This window comes from Limulus polyphemus, unplaced genomic scaffold (genome assembly GCF_000517525.1).
Source record: "Limulus polyphemus unplaced genomic scaffold, Limulus_polyphemus-2.1.2 Scaffold1169, whole genome shotgun sequence".
Lineage (NCBI taxonomy): Eukaryota > Metazoa > Arthropoda > Merostomata > Xiphosura > Limulidae > Limulus > Limulus polyphemus.
The window spans coordinates 190,921-216,789 of NW_013666779.1; the positions used below are offsets into that span (position 1 = coordinate 190,921).

Sequence of the window (25,869 nt, forward strand, 5' to 3'; positions counted from 1 at the left end):
CCTTGATGAGGTTACTACCACTGATGTGACTGTTACCAATGACAGGACGTTTCCTGATGAAGCAGATGAACCCCACATGAAGCCAACGAGACGGAGACCAGTACGTAGGAAGATACGTCCAGTAAAATTAAGAGACTTTGTTGAATTTTGATTTTGTGTTTGTAAATTCTGTACATTTAATTAAGTTATTGTTAATTGTTTATTGGTTTAATGTAAGTGGCTATTGTTCGGGACGAACAATACAAAGGAAGGGACAGTGTTACGACAGCAGAAGTCACGTGACGCTAGTAACACGTCATGAGCTTCTAGAAAATTCATGTCCCTTCGTGAAATCTCGAGTGTTTACTTGATGTACGGTATTCTTGTATATAAGACCGGCAAGAACTGACGGCAACAATGGAATTGAATTGTAGACAGAGATAGAGACGACAACTGAGTCAAGCGCGTGAATCGTTCGTTCGTTGTGAATTATAGCGTTTGTTTAAGTTATAGCGTGACTGTGGAAATTAAGTGCATTGCAAAGTTGTATTGAGAAAGAATAAACTAGTTTTACTTAAGAAAGGACTTGTATCGCTAAAGTTTCTTCGGAAAGAATCTTTACGGAAAATTAACAAACGACTAGAGGCGTAACAATACCAATAATCAACGACTTTGTCTACCTATCATGTTAACTGTTACGTAATCACCTTGAAGAAACCTATTGTCTACCTATCATCTTAATTGTTACGTAATCAGCAAGAAGAAACCATTGTCTACCTATCATCTTAACTGTTACGTAATCACCTTGAAGAAACCTATTGTCTACCTACAGTAATAATCAAATGAAAATAAGGTACACTATGACTCACAAAAGTGATTAAAATATTTTGGAGAACAAAAATATGACACTTTGGTGTTAAGACTAGAAATTTATCAATGACAATCACATTGCACACGTCTCAAACACTTGTCAACCTAATATTTGACAAATAAACAATGTTTGTGGTACGAAGTGGGCTATCTGTCTGTTCTCCGTTTATTGTTGTACATTTTCAGCACAAGTAGACTGCTTCGCTTCTGTTTCTCGGTTTCCAATGTGCCGTATAGAGAATAAAAAGCAACATTTAAAGAAGTGGATTTTCTACAACATGGTTTCTGAAGGGGGTGGGGGGAGTTATAACATTGAAACACCTTTTAGTGTTGTCGGTTAGAGATATAATTAGCCCGTTCAACTAATAACGACTAATTTAATCAAAAAGAATCTCACAGTCCAAAGTAAATTACTGCCACCTATCAATTCTCTCAGGCTTTTCTAACTGCAACTCAACAGAGGAATATTGCCAAATTTTCATATAGAACTACCTTGCTGCTTGGCAACCAAATGAAATATTGTTACTTGAACACCATACCATACAACTGTAACAAAGTTATCGCTCTTTTACGTAGTGTCTTAATATAACCGAAACGTTCAAACAAAAATAATCGTTAATATAGCATAATATTTCCAGTCAACAGTGCGTTTAAAAAAATAAATAGACAAGACTTTTCAGTAAGGTGAAACGATTTATTTATCATGAAATAAAGGGCAATCAAATATATTTTGTTTTTAGTTTACTTACTAATTAAGTATACTTTATTACAATTTACAGCTTTTAATAAGAAAATATCAAATATATTGTTACAACAATGTACAGAAAACAGTGTAGCAACGTTTGATATATAGGACATCTTCAATGATTATAAATACATTATATATATATGTGTGTGTATTACAGATTTAACTTCCTTCTCACCAAAGGTAAAACTGAAAAAAAAAAAGAATCTCTAACGTAGAGGTCGAATGCTATATTTGATTGGCCGTACTTATTCAAGGGTCATCAGAGCTTGGACTAATAAACTAAAAAAATACAGTTAGGCCTCTTATAATGGTGATTTGTATGCAACAGTTAGGGGGTTTTAAGTCATTTTTAATCAGCAATAAAGTAACCTAAAATAATTTATATATATAATCATTAAATAATTGGTCCGATATATAAATATGGAATGATGACTTAGGCACAAGCTACCTGTAACACACACACACACACACACACATATATATATATATATATAATCATTAAATAATTGGTCCGATATATAATATGGAATGATGACTTAGGCACAAGCTACCTGTAACATATATATGTATATATAATCATTAAATAATTGGTCCGATATATAATGTGGAATAATGATTTAGGCACAAGTCGTAATATTATTCACATACCAAAGGACTTAACACCCTCATTTATACACAAATTTGCTTTGTTAGTTGTGTTGCTGTAGCTAATAACAAGCTAATTTACATTACTTCTAACAGTGTTCGATATATTTCGAGAGAACACCAGGATTAAAGAGAATACGTGTAAACACATTCTAACACAGAGTTTTATTGTAATGTATAGTAGTTATGAACTATAGCTGAATATAACCACGAATATAAAATATTTTGATGCAATCCTATTTTAGGTAAGTAACACATACAAATAAAGTTTCTTAATTCTTTATCTACAGTCTTAGAAAATAAAAAAATAAAGAAATAGTACTGTAATTTGAAATAAATTAAATTGTTTTAAAATGAGTAATTTTGAATCTGTCGTGAAATAATATAAGAAGTCCACAAAACCTTACTTAAAAGAATACCGACCAAAGATCTCTGTTTTCTGTTCTGGCAAAAGTACAAAATGCGGTATGGATCATGACTACTGAATGTATGAACAGTGATGCAGTCTCGGTTATTCTATAACAGTCTCATAAAAGTCACGTGACGTACACGCTGATGGCTTTACACTTTATTCTGTGGTCTAAGAATTTCATAATTCCTTCTATATTAACCCTTGCCGGCTGCTGTGACCACATAAAACGTAGAAATGCCTCTTAAAAGATGACGCGACACAAATAGTTGATTTTAGTATTTTATAAGAGATGTACCAACAAACTTTCCAAGGTTATTTTGTGAAATTGAACACCTTAAAAACAGCGCGAAATCACATTTTCCTTGAAAATATATATATTAGTTTACCCAAATTCACGCAAGGACTGGAAGAAAATTTATAATTGTGATTAATTTTTTTAAAAAATCAAATGTAATAGCTCGTCAGTTCGAAGATAAAAATACGGCTCGTAGCTCATAATTATAATCAACACATAGAACTGACTAATTATTGGTGGTTCGTAATGTAAGAAGCGAAATCTATAAACTTTACAGCTTTCCAATACAAAACTTCGTATTTCTCTACAAACTCTCTATGGTCACGTAGAGAAGTATACATTTATGGAGGAGAACTTGAACAAGTTTGGAATTCAAGCTTTGAGCCATGCGAGGAAGCACATTCTAACTTGGAGCTTCAAACTGTAAGATCTGTATAACTCGGAATATTTTCAAGAATTGTAGAAGAAAATATGATTTCCAGAAACATGGGATAATACTGACAGCAATCGGTAGTGTTTAATGTCTCCATTGGAACCTACTTTATGTGTTAAACAAATATTTTTTTTAATGCTACGGAAGTTGAACATAATCATCACACAATAAGCCTGATCTTCAATAAACAAACTACAGATTCGCATTTCCAAATTTAGAAAATTACAGAGCTCGTCTGAACAGCAGAATAATAAAGTGATTAAGTTCTTAATCACAGGAAACATAGACACGGAACTGTTATTGTGCTCAAACTAATCAACCAGGAAATTAATACCAAGCTTTAGCTGGCTGAACCTGGGCCAAATTGTTATCATATTCTGACATTTGGTCCCCTTCAACCAGCTGTAGTTAGTATTACTCTCAACCCAACCAATATTTGATAAATGATTGAAACCAAAGTCAACATTTATATCAAACGTGTTCTTATCACTATTTTCTACGACACAATGTGCATAGCGAAATTGAACAGCTTCTACCAGGCTGGAACTAAAGTCCATCTTTCTAATAAAACCATGCTCAGCTGCTATTAATCTCGCCAATCACAATGGAAACAGTGTGGATTTAAAGTAAAAATGGATTGTAGTCTTACTCTCGATCTACGAATCAAGTTCAAAGGTCAAATCTCTGCTACGCCGAAATGGCACATAGGATCCGGTGCTGAGCTCCGGCTTAACTGGTACAAACGGATTACAATGGTGAGATAACTCTACCCTGGACGGAATGAGCTTATATCACAATTCAAAAAATTATAGTCGGTACTATCTACAAAACAATGGCTAGAGATACCTAATAACAACTTTCAGATTGGTGCTTATTTCACTAGTTGTTGTTACTTTGGTTAAAATAACTACAGCGCCATCTACTAAAACGTTTAACTTATTCAATAGTTGTTACTTTGGTTAAAATAACTACAGCACCATCTATCAAAACCTTTAACTTGTTTACTAGTTGTTACTTTGGTTAAAATAACTACAGCTCCATCTATTAAAACCTTTAACTTATTCAATAGTTGTTACTTTGGGCAAAACAACTACAGCGCCATCTACTAAAACCTTTAACTTATTTAATAGTTGTTACTTTGGTTAAAATAAGTACAGCGCCATCTACTAAAACCTTCAACTTATTTACTGGTTGTTACTTTGGTTAAAATAACTACAACGCCATCTATTAAAACCTTTAACTTATTTACTGGTTGTTACTTTGGTTAAAATAACTACAGCACAATCTATCAAAACCTTTAACTTGTTTACTAGTTGTTGCTTTGGTTAAAATAAGTACAGCGCCATATATTAAAACTTTTAACTTATTTACTAGTTGTCACTTTGGTTAAAATAACTACAGCGCCATCTATCAAAACCTTTAACTTGTTTACTAGTTGTTGCTTTGGTTAAAATAACTACAGCGCCATCTATTAAAACTTTTAACTTATTTACTAGTTGTTACTTTGGTTAAAATAACTACAGCGTCATCTATTAAAACCTATATAGTCTGGAATCAAATTAGTATCATCACACTTAGATCGCTTACGGCAGTATATCTATATATTTTTATTTATTTTATTTCATTGTATCTTATTTTATTTTATTTATTTGTTTTATTTCATGTTATTTATTTCTTGATCGCCAATATTCAATAATTATAATAAAAAAAGTTGAAAATTTAACACATAAAAGCTAAGCAACGTCATGTAGCCTAGATGTTACTTCTCCGAAACTTATACATTCAAATACGCAACGGCGGCTTCCATTTGTCGTAAACGAATAGCAAACCACCGAAGCCAAGACGCATTGATGCAACTCGTAACCAAACGAACCAATCATAAAGCAGATTTCTATCACGTGATTTGAATCAGAATTTTGAATATATATATAAATATGAGACCTAATAACAACGTAAAATATTCTAGTCAGCATAACCTACCACATTGCATGACGAAAGCGACCTCTATTAGCAACTATCTAGATGGAACTAAAGCTAAGTTTAGTACTGCACTAGTAGATGATGAAGTATGGTGAATGTAACATCAGACCAAAGCATATAGTTACAAAACTGCGAAGTGACACTTGACCTGATTAACTGACTGGCCCCCAGTAAACAGTTAAAGCCTCGACTAAATATGGTTCACATTTATAAAATAATTCTGTGACGCTAAAATCCAGGACTCGATTCTACGCAGATGACTCATTCTATAACTTTGTATTACAAAAATAAATAAACACGGAAAGAAAGATAAATGTTGTTTACCCCCCCCCCCCAAATAAATAAATAAATAAAAGACGCAGATATTAATAACTAATCAGAAACATTATATTCATGCCAAGTTAACTACAGATATCATCATCTGTTATTTTATTATTTGCAAGTTAATATATCAAATAATTCGAGAAAATGACCAGCATGGTCAGCACGCCATGTGAACGAGTATATTAATAGCAGTGGACGATGTCTTCTCAGTTTGTCTAAGCCCGGCACGGCCAGGTGATTAGGGAGCTTAACTCGCAATCTGAGGGTCGCGGGTTCGATTCCCCGTCCCACCAAATATGCTCGCCCTTTCAGCCGTGGGGGCGTTATAATGTGACGGTCAATCCCACTATTCGTTGGTATAAGAGTAGCCCAAGAGTTGGCTGTAAGTAGTGATGACCAGCTGCCTTCCCTCTAGTCTATCACTGCTAAATTAGGGAAGGCTAACGCAGATAGCCCTCTTGTTGCTTTGCGCGAAATTCAAAAGAAAACCAAAATATTTTTTCTAGTATACAAATTTTTACTTATTTATTCAAACATGCCAGCTCTATCAGACAGACTTCTGGATAACTCGCTTCAATATTATGAGAAAAAAAAATAAAAAATGAAGTGATGATCAAATTAGAGAGTTACATGTTATATGATAATCCAAGCCCTAAGTACCTCTCCCCTCTAAACATCATAAATAAGAAAATTACAGGACAAACAGTACTAGGCTAACAGAATCCTAGACACAAACGTAGCTCTATTTAAAAAAAAAAGTTTTGTATGCAAAAATAGGATTATGTGTGTGTGCGTATATGACTTCTGGCACGAAAACGGTATGTTAATTAAAACTGCGGACAATGGACAAAATTTAACATACTGTAAGTAATGCAACAAAGTAACAAGGGTTATTACCTAGCATTCGGTAAAATTGCAAACAAAATAACAATTCCAAAACTTGAACCGAATCCCGATGGAAAATGAAGATAGCTCTAGCATGCAATGTTTAAACAAGGAAATACAACTTTTAAGTGTAAGCGACAAATACAGTTTGACATGTTGCCACTGCGGTATCGTTAGTAAAGTTTAACGTTGACCGACGGAACGCAAGAATTACTAAATGCATTATCTTACGACGTATATCACTAAATTTCGACAAGTTAACTACAAGATGGTTAGTTCTTGTAAGCACAGATAAACTTCTTGATTTAATTGCAAAATTTAATTGTAAAGTGAGTTTGTTAAAAAAACAAAAAATAGAGTTTTCTAACATATCAGGCCCTGCTACATCAAACCAACACTCCGTAGTCTATCTTAAAACGCTAAAAATCGGGTTTAAATACACGCGGTGGGCAGAGTATAGATAGACTAATGTGTAACTTTGTGTTTCATAACATAACATACAAACATAGTCAACCATAATCTATCAATGTAACAGAAGTTAGTAAAAAAATCTTTGTGAGAAAACCAATATTTATATAAATAAACTTGCTTCGTTTTACTAGAAACTGATTTCAAGAAATCATTGAGATGCTACTTCTCAAAGTTGTACTCGAAACTTGAAACATATTAATTATTTTAGTTTTCAAAGATTGATAAAAGTGAGACATTATAACCAAAATATGATCAGTTCATGTAATAATAATATTAGAAGTTGGCTTTTCATCCAAGCCTAATAGTTATTTGAATCTAAACATAGTATCCATAACGAAATCACCAAAGTACCTCTACCTACATATGCCGTTATCTTCATGTTCCTATTTTTTATGTCCACCATGGAATGAAAAACCAGTTAAGATATTAACCTACCTAGTGTGGTCAGTCTTCATGAGAAATGCAAATGAACATAACATTAATTTTTTTTGTATTAATTTTCTAAATATTATCATTAATGTACTAATCCCGGGATCAGACGGAATTGTATAGTGCTGTTAGCATGAAATAAGCATGTTTAATGCCTCCAAAAGTTCGAAATGCTTAACAGTTGATTTTTTTATTGTATATTCGGTGAACGTGACGCAGTGGACAGTAAGTTCGAGAGTTCAATATTAGCTTCCCCTTGCAGCAAAAATGCGCTCCGCACTTTGGAGCCGTAGGTACTCCAGAAGAGTGACGATCAAATGTTATCATTCAATCAGATAAAGGCAGCCCAAGAGCTAGTTGTGGGTTAGTTACTTTTTATTGGCGCTTTCCCTCTAGACTATCAGTTCAAAATTAGGAACGGTTATACGCGCAGATAGCTATTTGTGTAACTTTACACGAAATTCTTAAACAAGCAAACAAAATGTTGTATATAGACGTTTTGAAACTCGAAACTAGTAAATAAACATGAGAAACAAAAGAGAGCGTGTGAATAGTATTTAATTGATTTTTATTTTCATTTTGTCACACCGGTGTTTCCCTGGTTGTAACGTATAAGACACATAATTGCGTGTTTGATATGTCATATTCTGATGGTGGAATGTGCTATTCAACCATACATTTACTGATGAGTACCATGACTTGATTAAAATGTTTTTTTCTAAATTGCTCGGCCTGTGAGTCCACGATTTCTTTGGTTTCAAAGTCCCTAAAAATGCATGGGTGACCAAAGTATTGTTTCGTCAGCGAGGTCACGTGACTAGTATCACGCCACGTCCTTCTCGAACTTTCGTGAATTGTCGGGAGACTACTAGATTGGGGGTAGGCTGGTATATATATAAGACGGTCACAACGTGACGGAACAATGTGTGTAATTGAACTGAGTATTGTTGAAGTCGAGCACGTGAGACGTTCATTGAGAATTATAGCGTTTGTTATAGCGCGACTGTTGAAATTAAGTGTATCGCAAAGTTATATTCAGAAAGAATAAACCAGTTTTATTTAAGAAAGGACTCGTGTCGCTAAAGTTTCGTCGGAACGAATTTACGGAAAATTAACTAACGAACGGAGACGTTACTGTATTTAAACAGAAATACCATCAACATCATAAATAATCTTCCAAATTACTGCTGCGGTCGCCTACGTATTTTTTGGATCAATTATTTACACGGAGTGTTATAACATGGTTCACAATGAAGCAATATATGGACGCCACCATTAGTGAACGGTATAAAAACAAGTTGGTAATTTGAGAGTTAAACACTTTTTGTACGACAATTGTCATATCAAATTATTTAAAATACCTAAAAAAAAAAATGGTTCGAAATTAATGAAAATGTGTGATATTATTCCTTCTGTTGTAATGCACTACCTGACATCTCTAAAATGTACTTTATAAAACATAGAAACTGAAAAAATTGCAATGGTGCCGCCATTGGTATACCAGCAGAGTAGAGTTCAATAAAAGTCGTTTCATGTAAAACAATTCATCAACTTAGCTAGAATGATGGTTCGCCAGGCATGTAATTTACTGAGACAAACTCGTAGGGCGTGAACTGTGCCGCGCAACAGTCTGCGAATCTTCACGACGCATGCGTTGATTGAGTTTCTGATTACCGCAGCGTTATCGTTTGGTCGCTAGTGATTGGTTCGGAAAAATCTGACATCTCTGAATCTGTTGGTAGGAGTCAGTTTCTAAAGCAGGACATTGAAACTGGTACAAGAAAATCAATGAGATTGAAAGGTTTGTTACATAAAAGTTGACCTATGGTTATTTAGTTTTTGTTGTTGTTGTTTTCCTTTAGGACGTGCTCTCATAACAAAACTTCAAAACAGGGTTAATTATCATGATCTTCATAGAGACATTAGTTCATCAAATGTTCCACATTTCAGGGTTTTATTCGAATTAACAGATTTAATTGAGATTACAGTAGATTAGCAACTAATTATACTATTGGATAAATATGCTCATTCACTCAAATAGTGTTCCAACTTTTTTTATTGTCGTTTGCTTAGTGTCATAAAGTCTAAAGTTCTGTGTCAGGCTAATAAACCCTCGTTATTTTAATAATTATTTGGTTTTTCCTGCTTATATGCGAACACCTCTCAAATACATCCAATTGTTATGGTGATAATTCACACCCAGATCATGTGAGACCTATAGTTTGTCTAAGATAATTTGCACAGACTTGACTCGGAATACTTTTCATATCTTCACCAAAGGTGGCATGTTGAAGATCGAGTATTCAGCCTCTGCCGAGAGCCGGCTGAAATCAATACTTTCACTGCTTCTTCTCTTTTGTGCATCTGTGTATGCATGTAAAGAGATAAACAGAGAGATAGCACCAAAGAAAAAATATACGAGTTACTGCAGTTCACTAGCAATTTCAAATGGGAAAGACTTTTTTAATTGGTAAAAAAATAAGTTGTTGATTTTCCTGACCCCATCAAATAACTTGATGTATAAATTTGTACAAACATTTTTATGCTTTGTTTACTACACGTTGTTCACCATACAGTAATATTGAATCAGCATCTTTTTAAGAAGATAGAAAAATTCGAAACATTACTTTTGGTTTGTTCTCATTTTTAGAATCATTGTACATGGGTCAGTGAGCGGGATATTTATTTAGTTTTATCCATTAAAACAACATTATTTTTTTATTTTCGTATCATAAATTAAATCGATTTTTTCCCAATAACTTCTAACAAATTTCAATAATCTTAATCGCCCTGTTCTCAACCTATATAAAGTAACTTTTAACATATCTCTAAAATTTGTAAATATTTAATCGCCTTGTTCTACAACAATAATTAAATGTTTTATAATAGTCCTCACTAAGTTCAATAATCTTAATCCTCTGTTTTCATACACAACCTACTAAACTTCTCACAAATTGGAATAACATTTTTGTTCGTTTTTGGTAAGTGCAAAGGGCTTTATATGCTCTGCCTACTGCTGGTATCAAAATCTGATATTTAGCGTTGTATGCCCTAAGATTTACAATTGAACCACCCTCGGGCCAACAGTCTTAATCGTTATGTTTTGTAAAATTATTTTAATGCCCGTCACAAACGTTAACAATCATAATCGCCCCTTCATTAATATATGTAAAATTATTTTAATGCCTCTCACAAACGGTAACAATCATCATCGTCCCTTCATTAATATATATAAAATTATTTTAATGCCCGTCACAAACGTTAACAATCATAATCGCCCCTTCATTAATATATATAAAATTATTTTAATGCCCGTCACAAACGTTAACAATCATAATCGCCCCTTCATTAATATATATAAAATTATTTTAATGCCCGTCACAAACGTTAACAATCATAATCGCCCCTTCATTAATATATATAAAATTATTTTAATGCCTCTCACAAACGGTAACAATCATCATCGTCCCTTCACGGGGTTTTAGTGACTTACATTCAAATTTTAATTCAAGTACTTTTTGTTTATGTTATACCAATTAATATTACATAAAATCGTGGCTAATAATCCATATTTTAATACAAAAAGCAAAACATAACATGAAACCTGTGTTATTTTTGCTTACTTAAACATGTACTTACGTTATATAACTTTACATAGTTCAACATTTTTATTGTATTACAATGAACAAAATTTAACATGAAACCCATGTTATTTTGTCCTACTTAAACAGTTTTAGATAATTCATTCTTCTATAAAATACAAGAAATATGTGTTTTTGTTTTTCATATTTTAGTCAGTTATATTAAACAGTTTAAGATAATTTGTTCTCTTATAAAATATAAAAAAATATATGTAATTTTTCGTATTTTAGTCAATTATGTTAATATAAGAAGATATGGCTGCGGGGGGGGGGGTAGTTGTCCGTTGGGCAATTTCGAGAGCAGTTGTCCAGGGGGAAATTGTCGGGGCAGTTGTCCTACAACCTTGTTTTACAAAACGTACCATATTCCTTTTAATACTTCTTTTCTCATAAACTCCCACCTCTTTCTGTTTAAAATCCCTTCTAGTTGCTATGGGAAATTTCAACAATTTCATTAGCTATGTTTTCCAACACGTATGAAACATCTTATACTACTCATAAATTTCATTAATTTGAATCCCCCTGTTTTCCAACATATATAAAATGTTTTCTTATACCACTCATAAATTTCATTAATTTGAATCCCCTGTTTCCAACATATATAAAATGTTTTCTTATTCTATTCATAAATTTCATTAATCTGAATCCCCCTGTTTTCCAACATATATAAAATGTTTTCTTATACTACCCATAAATTTCATTAATTTGAATCCCCTGATTTCCAACATATATAAAATAACATAATATTTCTCACATATTTAAATAATAAAACTTTTGTTTGTTTGTTTTTTGTTTAATCACAAAGCTAAACAATGGGTTATGTGTGCTCACGTCTAACATCTGAAAGCGGTTTTTACTGTTGTAAGCCTTCAAAGTTATCATTGAGCCACCGAGAGGCCGATAATCTTAATCGCTCAATTTTCCAACACGTATAAAATGCTGTCGAATATTTCTCACAAATTTCGGTAATCTTATTCAACCTGTTTTCCAATACGTATAAGATGCCTTCCAATACTCATCACAAATTTTAATAATATTGATCGCCGTTTTCCAACGTGTATAAAATGCCTTCTAACACTTCTCTTAAAATTTAATAATCTTAGGAGCTCTCTCTTTCAACACGTGTAAAATGTTTGCGAATAATTCCAACAAATTATAATAGTCTTAACTGCCCCTTTTCCAACACGTATACAATGCCTTTTAATACTTCTCCCGAATTTATATAATCATGATCACGAATAAAACGTCTTCTAGAATTTCTCACAAATTTCGATATTATTAATCGCCTGTTTTCCGACAAATATATAATGCCTTCTAAATCCTTTCATAATGTTCCGTAATTTTAGTTGATATGTTTTATGCTTTCTAATAATTCTTATAAATTACGATAATAGTGATCCCTCTGACTTTTAACTCGTATAAAATGCCCTCTAATATTTCTCATAAAATTCAATAATCTTAATCTGTGTCGACTATCATCAATAAAATGTCTTTTAATTCGTTCTTGTCATTTTAAGTCACTATTTATTAAGCCTTCTGGTTGCCGAGCGGTATGGTTTATGGCTTATATCTCACCAATTTTGGGTTCGATCCCTGCAAAAGCACAACCCAGATAGTTTACTGGTTTATACACTGGTTTAACGCCTTTCCACAGCGCACAAACGTGAATGAGTTTGTGTTTATGATCACCTGTATGTCAACAACAAAAATCAGGCCTTCTGACATTCTTATTTTAAAACCTTCTGTGTATTACATATGTTGTTCAGTGAATATATTTATGATTTCACTTCTTTAAGTTAAGAAAATGTGGGAATATAATGCTACGTACTCATTCAAAAACAACAACAACAACTGATATGGTTATTTCTTGGAATAAAAGTAATTTCATATATGATAAACAAAAGTGGGGTGGATGCTTATACCTGATTTCTTCCAGTCAAACGGAAGAAAGCTCCTCTACACTGATCCGAAACAACAGTCAACTGTTCAGAGTAGCAGAACAGCAAACGTAAAGTTATCATGACTGCGCTGAGTAATATCCTCATTTTTTGTGTTTTTGTTGGCCAGAACGTTGAAAAACTGTAGACTAAATAAAACAATTCTTCTTTGAAGTGTCTCGGCACAAAATGTTGGAAATACAATAAAATAAAACATATAAACAGTGCCTTGCCAAATACATCCTGACATATTGTCATAGAGTAACGCCCCTGACCTGAATAAATGCTGTTATTCCACAAGACATTATTTTCGTCAGGTGTCGACAGGTGTGTGTATGTGCGAAGTGTAATTTGTCGTCTTTGTTGTTTCCGAAATTAGGGCACCTGTGATGAGTGTAAAAATATACTCTCGCTTTAAGTATTAAACCCTCCAGATGGTTCAATAAATGTTGTTTAGTGTTAAGTTCTGGATGAGCCATTCGAAGTCATTTATTTTGTTAGTATGAAACCAAGTTTTGTGGCAATTCTGCTGAAACAAAACATTATCCTGCTCAGACAGCACATAACCCTGCTAAAACAGCACACTATCCTACAGAAACAACACATTATCCTACAGAAATAGCACATTATCCTGGTGAAACACCACATTACCCAACTTTCTGTGGTATATCATGGAAAGAAGTGATGACACCAACTTCATGTGGTATATCACGGAGAGAAGTGATGATGCCAACTTTTTGTAGTATATTGTGGAGAGTAGTGATGATACTTACTTTCTGTGATATATTGTGGAGAGAAGTGGTGATACCAGCTTTCTTTAGTATATCACGGAGAGAAGTGATGATACCAACATTCCAGGGTCTATTGTGGAAAGAAGTGATGTTACCAACTTCATGTGGTATATCACGGAGAGAAGTGATGATGCCAACTTTTTGTAGTATATTGTGGAGAGTAGTGATGTTACTTACTTTCTGTGGTATATTGTGGAGAGAAGTGATGATACCAGCTTTCTTTAGTATATCACGGAGAGAAGTAATGATACCAACATTCCAGGGTCTATTGTGGAAAGAAGTGATGTTACCAACTTTCTCTGGTATATCACGGAGAGGAGGGATGATACCAACTTTCTGTGATATATCATGGAGAGAAGAGATGACACCATCTTTCTGTGATGTATCATGGAGAGAAGAGATGACACCATCTTTCTGTGATATATCATGGAGAGAAAATATGACACCATCTTTCGCTGGTATATCATGGAAATAATTGATGTTACTAACTTTCTCTGGTATATCACGGAGAGAACTGATGATGCCAACTTTTTTGTGATATATCATGAAGAGAAGTGATGACACCAACTTTCTCTGGTATATCATGGAGAGAAGTGATGATACTAACTTCCTGTAGTATATCATGCAGAGAAGTGAAGGCGCCAACTTTCTGTAGTATATTTTGCAAAGAAGTAATGACACCAACTTTCTCTAGTATATCATGGAGATAAGAGATGACACCAACTTTCATTGAGATATCATGCAGAGAAGTGACGGTACCAACTTTCATTGAGATATCATGCAGAGAAGTGACGATACCAACTTTCTGTGGTATATCAGGCATAGAAGTGATGATACCAACTTTCTGTGGTATATCATGCAGAGTATGAATGACATGAACTTTCTCTGGTATATTATAGAGAGAAGTAATGGTACCAACTTTCTGTGGTGTATTAAGGAGAGAAGTAACGGTTCCAATTTTCTGCGGTATATCATGGAGAGAAGTTATCGTTTCAACTTTCTGTGGTATATCATGGAGAGAAGTGATGATAGCAACTGTCTCTGCTATATCACGAAGACAAGTGATGATACCAATTTTCTTTGGTATATCACTGAGAGAAGTTATGTTAACAACTTTCGGAAGTATATCACGGAGAGATGTGATGATACTAACTTCATTTGGTATATCACGAACTGAAGTGATAATACCACCTTTCTATGTCATATCATGGAGAGAAGTTTTGATACCAAGTTTCTGTAGTATATCATTGAGAGAAGTGATGACACCCACTTTCTGTGGTATGTTGTTGAGAGAAGTGGTGATACTAACTTTCCTTGTAGAATCATGTAGAGAAATGATGACACCAACTTTCTGTGATATATCACGGAGAGAAGTAATGATACACAATTTCTGTGGTATATTATGGAAAGAATTGATGACACCAACTTTTTCTGTTATATCATGCAGAGAAGTGAAGACACCAACTTTCTCTGGTATATCATGGATAGAAGTGATGACATCAACTTTATGTGGTATACTACGGAGAGAAATGATGCCAGCCACTTTCTGTGGTATATTAGGGAGAGTATGTATGACACCAACTGTCTCTGGTATATCATAGAGAAAAGGGATTATACCAATTTTTTGTGGAATATAATAGAGAGAAGTGATGATACTAACTTTCTGTGGTGTATCTCCGAGAGAAGTGATTATACCAAATTTCTCAGGTAGATCAGGGAGAATTGCTATTACTTCATCTTTATGTGGTATATCACGGAGAGAAGTGTTGATATCAATTTTCTGTGGTCTATTGTGAAAAAAAGAGATGATACAAAGTTTCTCTGTTATATCACTCAGAGAAGTGATCTTACCAACTTTCTTTGGTGTATCACGGAGAGAAGTGATGATTCCAACTTTCTGTGGTTTATCACGGGGAGAAGTGATGATACCAACATTCTTTGGAATATTGTGGATAGTATTAATAACAACATCTTTCTGTTATATGTCATGGAGAGAAGTGATGACACCAATTTTTTTGTGGTATATCATGCAGAGAAGTGATGACACCAACTTTCTGTGGTATATCATGCAGAGAAGTGATGATACCAACTTTCTGTGGTATATCACGGAGAGAAATGATGACTCCAACTTTCTGAGGTATATCACGGAGAGAAGTGATAATTCCAACTTCCTATAGTATATCGTGAAAAGTAACGATACCAACTTTGTGGTTATCATGGAGAGAAGTTATGACATCAACTCTCTGTTTTATATCATGGAGAGAAGTGACTATACAAACATTTTTGGTATATCACCGAAGTGATGACAGCAACTTTCTCTATTATATCATGGAGAGAAGTGATGATACCAACTTCCTGTAGTATATCATGCAGAGAAGTGAAGACGCCAACTTTCTTTAGTATATTTTGGAAAGAAGTGATGACACAAACTTCCTCTAGTATATCATGGAGAGAAGTGATGATACCAACTTTCTGTTTTATATCACGGAGAGAAGTGATGATACCAAATTTGTATGTTATATTACGGAGGGAAGTTATGTTACCAACTTTCTGAGGTATATGACGGAGAGATGTGATGATATCAACTGTCTGAGGTATTTCACGGAAAGAAGTGATGACACCAACTTTCTTTGATGTATTGTAGAGAGAAGTGATGATAAAAACTTTCATTGATATATGATGGAGAGAAGTGATGACACCAAATTTTTGTGGTATATCATGGACACCAATTGACACCAATTCTACGTGGTATACCCCAAAGAGAAGTGATGCTACCAACTCTATGTAATATACCCAAAAGAGAAGTGATGCTTTATGTGGTATATTACGGAGAGTAGAGGTGATACCAACTTTCTATAGTATATCACAGAGTGGTATGATGATATAAACTTTCTGAGGAATATCAAGGAGAGAAGTGATAATTCCAACTTCCTATGGTATATCGTAAAAAAAGTGACGATACCAAATTTGTGATTATATTGGAGAGAGCTTATGACACCAACTTTCTGTGGTATATCATGGAGAGAATTGATGACATATTTTCTGTGGTATATGATGGAAAGAAGTGATGATACCAACTTTCTCTAGTCTATCATGGAGAGAAGTGATGATTCCAACTTTCTGTGGTTTATCAGGGAGAGAATTGATGATAGCAACTTTGTGTGGTATAAGATGCAGAGAAGTGATGATACCATTTTTTTGTGGTATATTATGCAGAGAATAGATGACATCACCTTTATCTGGTATATCATGGAAAGAAGAGATGAAACCAGCTTTCTGTGGTATATCACGGAGTGAAGTGGTCATACCAAATTTCTGTGGTATGCCACTCAGAGAATTGATGACACTGACTTTCTGTGGTATATTGTGATACAAACGTTTTGTGGTATATCATGCAGAGAAGTGGTAATACCAGCTTTCTGTGGTATATCATAGAGAGAAGTGATGATACCAACTTTCTCTAGTATATCGTGGAGAAAAGTGATAACACCAACTTTCTGTGATACATTATGCAGAGAAGTGAAGACACCAACTTTATGTGGTATACTACGGAGAGAAGTGATGCCACCCACTTTCTGTGGTATATTAGGGAGAGTAGTGGTGATACCAACTTTCTTTGCTATATCATAGAGAGATGTGATGATAACAACTTTCTGTGGTATTTCATGAAGAGAAGTGATGATAGCACCTTTCTCTCAGTGGCCTATTGTGGAAAGAAGTGATGATAACAAATTTCTCTGGTATATAATAGAAAGAAGTAATAATACCAATTTTCTGTGGTATATTGTGGATAGTAATAATGATGCTAACTTTCTCTGGTATAAAACGGAGAGAAGTGATTTTACCTTCTTTCTGTGGTATATCACGGAGAGAAGTGATGATACCAACTTTCTGTGGTATATTGATGATAGTAGTGATGATACCAACTTTCTGTGGTATATTGTGGATAGTAGTGATGATACCATCTTTCTGTAATATGTCAAGGAGAGAAGTGATTACACCAACTTTCTCTGGTATATCATGCAGAGAAGTGATGATAACAACTTTCTGTGGTATATCATGCAGAGAAATGTTGATACCAAGTTTCTGTGGTATGTCATTCAGAGTATGGATGACACCAACTTTCTCTGGTATATCAAGGAGAGAAGTGATTACACCAACTTTCTCTGGTATATCATGCAGAGAAGTGATGATAACAACTTTCTGTGGTATATCATGCAGATAAATGTTTATACCAAGTTTCTGTGGTATGTCATTCAGAGTATGGATGACACCAACTTTCTCTGGTATATCATGGAGAGAAGTGATGATACCAACTTTCTCTGGTATATTATGGAGAGAAGTGATGATATCAACTTTCTCTGGTATATCATGGAGAGAACTGACGATAGCAGCTTTTTCTAATATATCAAGGAAAGAAGTGACGGTACCAACTTTCTCTGGTATATCATGGAGAGAAGTGATGATACCTATTTTTTTTTTTGGTTTATCATAATCTAAATTGCAAATAAATCTCTTTGTAGTGTATTGTGGTGGACACATGTGTCAAGCCTTCGCCTGGTCTTCCAGTATGAATAGTAACGAATCTTTCTGATTCAGTTTCCATGAGGAAATATATAAATTAAAATGTAGTTTTTTAAGTGATAGTACTGGTTTTCCATATTTTTAGGTACCTCGTCTCTTTCTTCTTTGAAACTCACGTAACATGACACTTTTTTAAATCTTTCATGTCCATCGACACTTCTACAAAGCTTATAACAGAGGCTTCTGTATTTTGAAACTACTATTATAGCAAGCTATCTGAGGTCTTATTGCTCTGTAAGTGACTCATGTAGTGTTGATAATGATTAAAGTTCACCATAGTTATCTAGTTCACACTACAACAGTTGTTATTCATGCAATTTGATAATATAAGTAGCATTTTAGCCACTAATGTGTTTGATAAGCAATGGTGTTGGGCGAAAGGCCTCGTCAGCACTGGATATGGCAAATATAGCGTGGCTGGCATATTCCTTTATAATCTTCTTTGGTTTTATTCTTCAGTCTTTAGAATTTGATAGTCTCACATACTTTGTAAGTCGTGACATTTGTTCAAAGTGGTGTCCGATACTTTTAGCAATGCATTGTATATAATGTATCTTTGTAAACACTTCAACAACTGCTTGTTCTCAGTAACACCAGTGATTTTGAAATGTTCATCGTAGCTTTATAGTTTAATCACTTACAATGGACTTGGGACTGATCATAGTTGCAAAAATAAATGAAATATATTAACTCTAATCTCATACAACTGGATGTGCTAATATCTAGGATTCAGCTATATTAACTTTGTTATCCTAATCTCTGGTGGCTGTTAATATTAACCGGATCAACGCTAACTTTTATGACTGATTTATAGCTTCAGATGGGACAAGTTAGCGAGTTCCTACTAGTTTATTTATTATTGGTGAATTTAAGTTCAGATTTACTGTGATTCTAGAAAAAAGACTTAATTTAAGTTGTCTGTGTGAATCTAAATATGAATAGTTACATATTATCTGTGTGAATCTAAATATGAATAGTTACATATTGTCTGTGTGAATCTAAATATGAATAGTTACATATTGTCTGTGTGAATCTAAATATGAATAGTTACATATTATCTTTGTGAATCTAAATATGAATAGTTACATATTGTCTGTGTGAATCTAAATATGAATAGTTACATTCTTTGACTCTTATCTCTCACTGGCCGTCTTTAAATTTTAGCATGTCAGTGATTATTAAAGGGTTTCCATTCAAGTGACAGGCCGAGTTCTCAGTGTTCGAGTTACGAGATAGTAGTAACTGTGATTACCATAAGAGAAGAAACGATATCTTGAATTAAAATCCGTGCAATTAAACCAATATCAGACCCCATTATCCCGAAAGTAAAATCTAAAGGAGTGTATAATAGAGTTAATTAAACTTGTTACACTTCAGCATCAACTTTCGATGTTGGAACTTCTATGGAAGTGAGACATTCTAACGTACCCTTCTTAATATACGTATTTTCAATGTTATATAAATTGATAATACGAGCTACTTACATTGAGTGAGTGAGTTTGCTAGATTAAATATAATTTAAGTAGAAAGTTAGATAGAGAAAGGGTTGCTTGTATGGTAATAGGATAATTCAAACGACAGATGTTTTCTCGTCTTCCATATTTTGTGAGATGTATAGTAGTAATAGGTAAACCTAAAAGTGTTTTTTTTTCTCATCTTCCATATTTTGGAAAAGATGTGTGGTTATAGGGAAACCTAAAATTGTGGTGCTTTCTTATTTTCCATGTTTTGCGAGAAAATAGGGAAACCTAATGTGCGGTGTTTGCTCATCTTCCATACTTTGGAGAAATATGTAGTAATCGGGAAACCTAACAGTGTGGTGTTTTCTCATTTTCCATATTTTGGAGAAGATGGTTGGTAACAGGGAAACCTAAAAGTGTGGTGTTTTCTCATCTGAAAAAGGAACTGCGTGATGTTTGGTTTCATTTCCTTACCTATAGAAATATACTACATGAAAAACAATAGAAAATGGTTAGAATTTGAACAACATCAGCTGTTGTAACACACATACTCAGAGAAATCCTAAATTTTTTTCTATGACGTTTGTCAACAAATATATCTTTATTCAATATGCATTTACGACTGTTTGAAATATTTTTTATTATTTCTTACAGCAAGACAACTCAGAAAAAACCACCCACCTCAAATACAATGTTAAATACAAATATAAGAAGAACCACCCACTTCAAATACAATGTTAAATACAAATACAAGAAGAACCACCCACCTTAAATACAATGTTCAATACAAATACAAGAAAGACCACCCACCTCAAATACAATGTTCAATACAAATACAAGAAAGACCACTCATCTCAAATATAATGTTTAATACAAATAGAAGAAAACCACCCATTTCAAATACAATGTTAAATACAAATACAAGAAAGACCATCCACCTCAAATACAATGTTCATTACAAATACAAGAAAAACAACTCACCTTAAATACAATGTTCAATACAAATACAAGAAAGAAAACCCATCTCAAATACAATGTTAAATACAAATACAAGAAAAACCACCCACCTTAAATACAATGTTCAATACAAATACAAGAAAGAAAACCCATCTCAAATACAATGTTAAATACAAATACAAGAAAAACCACCCACCTTAAATACAATGTTCAATACAAATACAAGAAAAAACATCCACCTCAAATACAATGTTAAATACAAACACAAGAAGAACCACCCACCTCAAATACAATGTTCAATACAAATACAAGAAACCATCCACCTTAAATACAATGTTCAATACTAATACAAGAAAAACCACCCACCTCAAATACAATGTTAAATACAAACACAAGAAGAACCACCCACCTCAAATACAATGTTCAATACAAATACAAGAAAGACCACTCATCTGAAATATAATGTTAAATACAAATACATAAAAAACATCCACCTTAAATACAATGTTCAATACAAATACAAGAAGAACCACCCACCTCAAATACAATGTTCAATACAAATACAAGAAAGACCATTCATCTGAAATATAATGTTAAATACAAATACATGAAAACCATCCACCTCAAAAACAAAGTTCAATACAAATACAAGAAAAAACACCAACCTCAAATACAATGTTAAATACAATTACAAGAAAAACACACACCTGACATACAATGTACAATACAAATATAAGGAGAACCACCCACCTCATATACAATGTTCATTACGAATACAAAAAAACAACCCACCTCAAAATCAATATTTAATACAAATACAAGAAAGAAACCCACCTCAAATACAATGTCCAATACAAATACAAATACAAGAAAAACCACCCACCTCAAATACAATGTTAAATACAAAAACAAGAAGAACCACCCACTTCAAATACAATGTACAATACAAATATAAGAAGAACCACCCACCTCAAATACAATGTTCATTACAAATACAAGAAAAACAACCCACCTCAAAATCAATATTCAATACAAATACAAGAAAGAAAACCCATCTCAAATACAATGTTCAATACAAATAGAAGAAAGACCAACCTTTTCAAATAAAACCCAAAGAAAACCCACCTCAAAAACAAAGTTCAATACAAATACAAGAAAAACCTCCCTCCTCAAATACAAAGTTCAATACAATTACAAGAAAGACCAACCTTTTCAAATAAAATGTTAAATACAAATACAAGAAAGAAAACCCACCTCAAATACAATGTTCAATACAAATACAATAAAAACCATCCATGTCCACTATAATGTTCCATACAAATACAAGAAAAATCATCCACCTCAACTATAATGTTCAATACAGATACGAGAAAAAACACCCTACTCAAATACAATGTTCTACATAAATACAAGACAAACCACCCATCTCAAATACAATGTTCAATACAAATATAAGAAAGTCCACTCATTTCAAATACAATGTTTAATACAAATAAAAAAAACCACCCACCTCAACTATAATGCTCAATACTAATACGAGAAAAAACACCCACCTCAAATACAATGTTCAATACAAATACAAAAAATGCCCACCTCAAAAATAATTTTCAATACAAATAGAAGGAAAAGCACTGACCTCAAATACAATGTTCAATACAAATAGAAGAAAAACCACCCACTTCAAATACAATGTTCAATACAAATACAAGAAAAACCACCAACTTCAAATACAGTGTTCAATACAAATACAAGAAGAACCACCCACATCAAATACAATGTTCAATACAAATACAAGAAAGACCACTCATCTCAAATATAATGTTCAATACAAATACAAGAAAAACCACCCACCTCAAATACAATTTTCAATACAAATACAAGACCACCCATCTCAAATACAATTTTCAGTACAAATACAAGAAAGACCACCCATTTCAAATACAATGTTCATTACAAATACAAGAAAGACCACCCATTTCAAATAAAATGTTAGGTACAAATACAAGAAAGAACAACCACCTCAACTATAATGCTCAATGCTAGTTCAATCTGATTCAAGTTTGGTGACTGTACTAGCTGTTCATTGTCTCCATACCCTCTTTTTCCAAGAAATTGCTAACCAGCTGACTACAGAGGGAGAGTTCGTTACCATCCATTAAACGAAAGTCCTGACTAAGTTGCACCTTTATAGGCATCATTAATGGTTGTAATATTGTATCCCTGTATCGTGTCACATACAGATCAGTGTGTTCACTAATATACCACTGACACCATACACAAATTTTTCATCCGGGAAACTGAATTTGGATGTGTCATTTCAAATGAATATACACATTATATCTGACCGAATTGTGAGAGGATTTATTTGTGAACAAGATATTCTCCCACGTGTCGTTTGACTAATCCATGTGTTATTAAAGCGACTGAAGATAGGCGTTTTGGGTTAAAGTAACTTCCACAGTTGGGTATGTGTCTCTATGAAGCTGTTTCTGATTGTTTCCTTACTGTCATGTTGTTGGACTAAACTGAAGCCCGCCAGTTGTGTCTAGCCTATCCTGGCGAATAGATTATGGACAGTCTTGATGGTCTGAAAATGAGTCCATATCTTGGTAATTACACTTTGTGATGCTTGGAGGCACTCTACAACTGCCTGTTGTGTCTGGCCGACTTGGAGCAGACTTATTGCTTTTCATCTCATAAAAATATTCAATTTTCTTTCTTAAAGTCCTTAGCATGTTTCACTACCAATCTGGATCTCTTCACAAACTATACTGTTGTTCAAACTGCTAACCGAGAACTCCCTGTTTTCCTTCACCTTTATTTACCACTGAAATTTGGATATCACAGCACATGATCAGTTACCTACACTTATTTTACATAAACAAGAACTCGGGCGCTACTGACATCACTTAATAACAGTAGCCATAATCAGAATATATAAAACTCAGATTATCCCTTAATCGTTTTGAATAGCGTACATAATTTAATAATGAACGTTATTTTTGTTGTCCTTTTTTAACTTCGACTGCTTGTCTTACCGTTGTCAAAATGATATATTGTTTGTTTTTGTTATGCTTTTCGAACAATGTACTTGTCAAGTGGTTAAGGCGCTCGCCTCGCAATCTGAGGGGCGCTGGTTCGAATCCACACCAAACAGGCTCGCTTTTTTAGCTGTGGGGGCGTTATAATGTGACGTTAGTAAAAATGTAGCCCAACAGTTGACGGTGGATGGTGATGACTAGCTACTTTCCCTCTAGTCTTACACTGTTAAATTAGTGACGGCTAGCGCAGATAACCTTCCTGTAGCTTTGCGCGAAATCCATAACAAACAAGCTAACCAATCACTATGCTACTCTCGGCCCAGTGTATAAGATAGATTAATATCAAAAGCAAAACAGTGGACTTGGATGATTTTTTTTATTCTTTTGCAGTTAATGAACTAGAAACCCAACTTAGTCTCCTTTGCCACTTCGGCTCTTTCTCAAAGTGCATGAATTCAAGTTTAGTTTTTCTTCTTCTTCACGTAAAAGGATGTACAATAGAATTAGTTTACTGAAACAGTTGCACTACATTTACTATTATAGGTCTTGTACGATAATAATGGTTCACGTGCATGTTTAAATGCGAACCAAACAAACACGTATATTCCATCACGATAAAATTTACATAAATGAATAATGGCAATAGCTATAACAATGAGGAAAGTTATAATAAGTTAACAGAGAAAACGGAAACTTTCCGATCTTCTCGCATCGAAGTTTCTGCCTTAATTTTACGGTTACTATTTTCAGAAGTCCTTATTGACATTATCTCTGATAACATTCTTCGACGGTACTTCTAATGAAGGTAAACGACAGACTACTGCGGTTCCTGTGTAAAGAATACTGTTTTACTGGGTGGTCGTTACTAAGTAAATTAAACAATCGTGTGGAAATAACTAATAAAATATTATAACAGCTAATAACTCATAAACACTACTAATTTATATCTATATTTATTCAGTTATTAGAACATATATATTCCGGTAAGCTTATCGCACTTCAAAAAAATGAATTTATAATTTTTCTGGTTAACCTACATGTCTGTTTTTAGCCTTTAATAATGGGTTTATCTGTTCTGTGTTTATAGCCTTCAAAAAAGGCGCCATCACCTTTACCATCGAGAAAGAAATGTCATCACGCCAGCAATAAATGACGTCATAACTTGTGCTTGTAATTTTCAGTAAAATACACCATTATGTTTAGCCCCCTCCAACCCCCAAGGAGCTGTATCCCATCATACGCGTAATTAATTAAACAAAAAGGATGACATCATATATATCTTGAAAACTCTTAAGAAAGGACTTTTTCATCAGTGTAAAAATTTCAAGAAATGAAGTGGTTATTTACGCGTTTAATATTCTAGCGTTGTAAGTCCGCAGACATACATCTGTGTCACTAGGGGGCGTCAGTGGACTTACGGGTTGACCTACAGAGTGACGATGATCAAGTAACAATAAATGTCTTGGTAATATCAATATGTGTTTTTGTGTTTCTGTTAGTAGAGGATCTAGGATTTTGAGAAGGAGGGTGCGGTCGCCTGGATGGGCTCCATATAATTTCAGCATACATCAGTTGTATTGATGTAGCCAAATGTTATATCAAACTTATAAATATAATGCGTAATGGTAAGTTTAGTCCTCATGTGAGTTTGCGATGAAATAAAAGAGAAATGTGAAGGTGAAATTATACGTCTATTGATCCTATACATTTCATACAAATTTCAATAAATACTTACTCGGATAGAATATTATCATATGACAGCAGATTCACAATGTACTTACAAAATCACCAATAATTCTCTAGAGCAGAGATTCCCAACCTTTTTGTTCCTCTGTACTCCTTGGCCTTGGGCATTCTGACAGGTTCCCATGTAGCCCCAAAAATTAAGGATCAAAAATCGAAAAAACTATATTGATTTTATATTATTTTATTATGAAATCTGTATGTGTGGACTACATAAGGATCTTATAGTATTGATAATATCGAT

The 25,869-nt window shown here is 33.7% G+C and overlaps 1 long non-coding RNA gene across 3 annotated transcripts in view; it reads right to left on the minus strand.

Annotated features, from left to right (window-relative positions):
- Positions 1–25,869, minus strand: part of LOC106462452 — a 159,716-nt gene that overhangs the window by 76,712 nt on the left and 57,135 nt on the right. The window contains exon 6 of one of the 3 annotated variants that reach the window (XR_002611275.1): positions 21,996–23,668. The exons of the other annotated variants lie outside the window; for them this stretch is intronic. This is a non-coding gene — a long non-coding RNA (uncharacterized LOC106462452). Of the gene's footprint in view, positions 1–21,995; positions 23,669–25,869 lie in introns of those variants that run through there. 3 annotated transcript variants of the gene reach the window in all.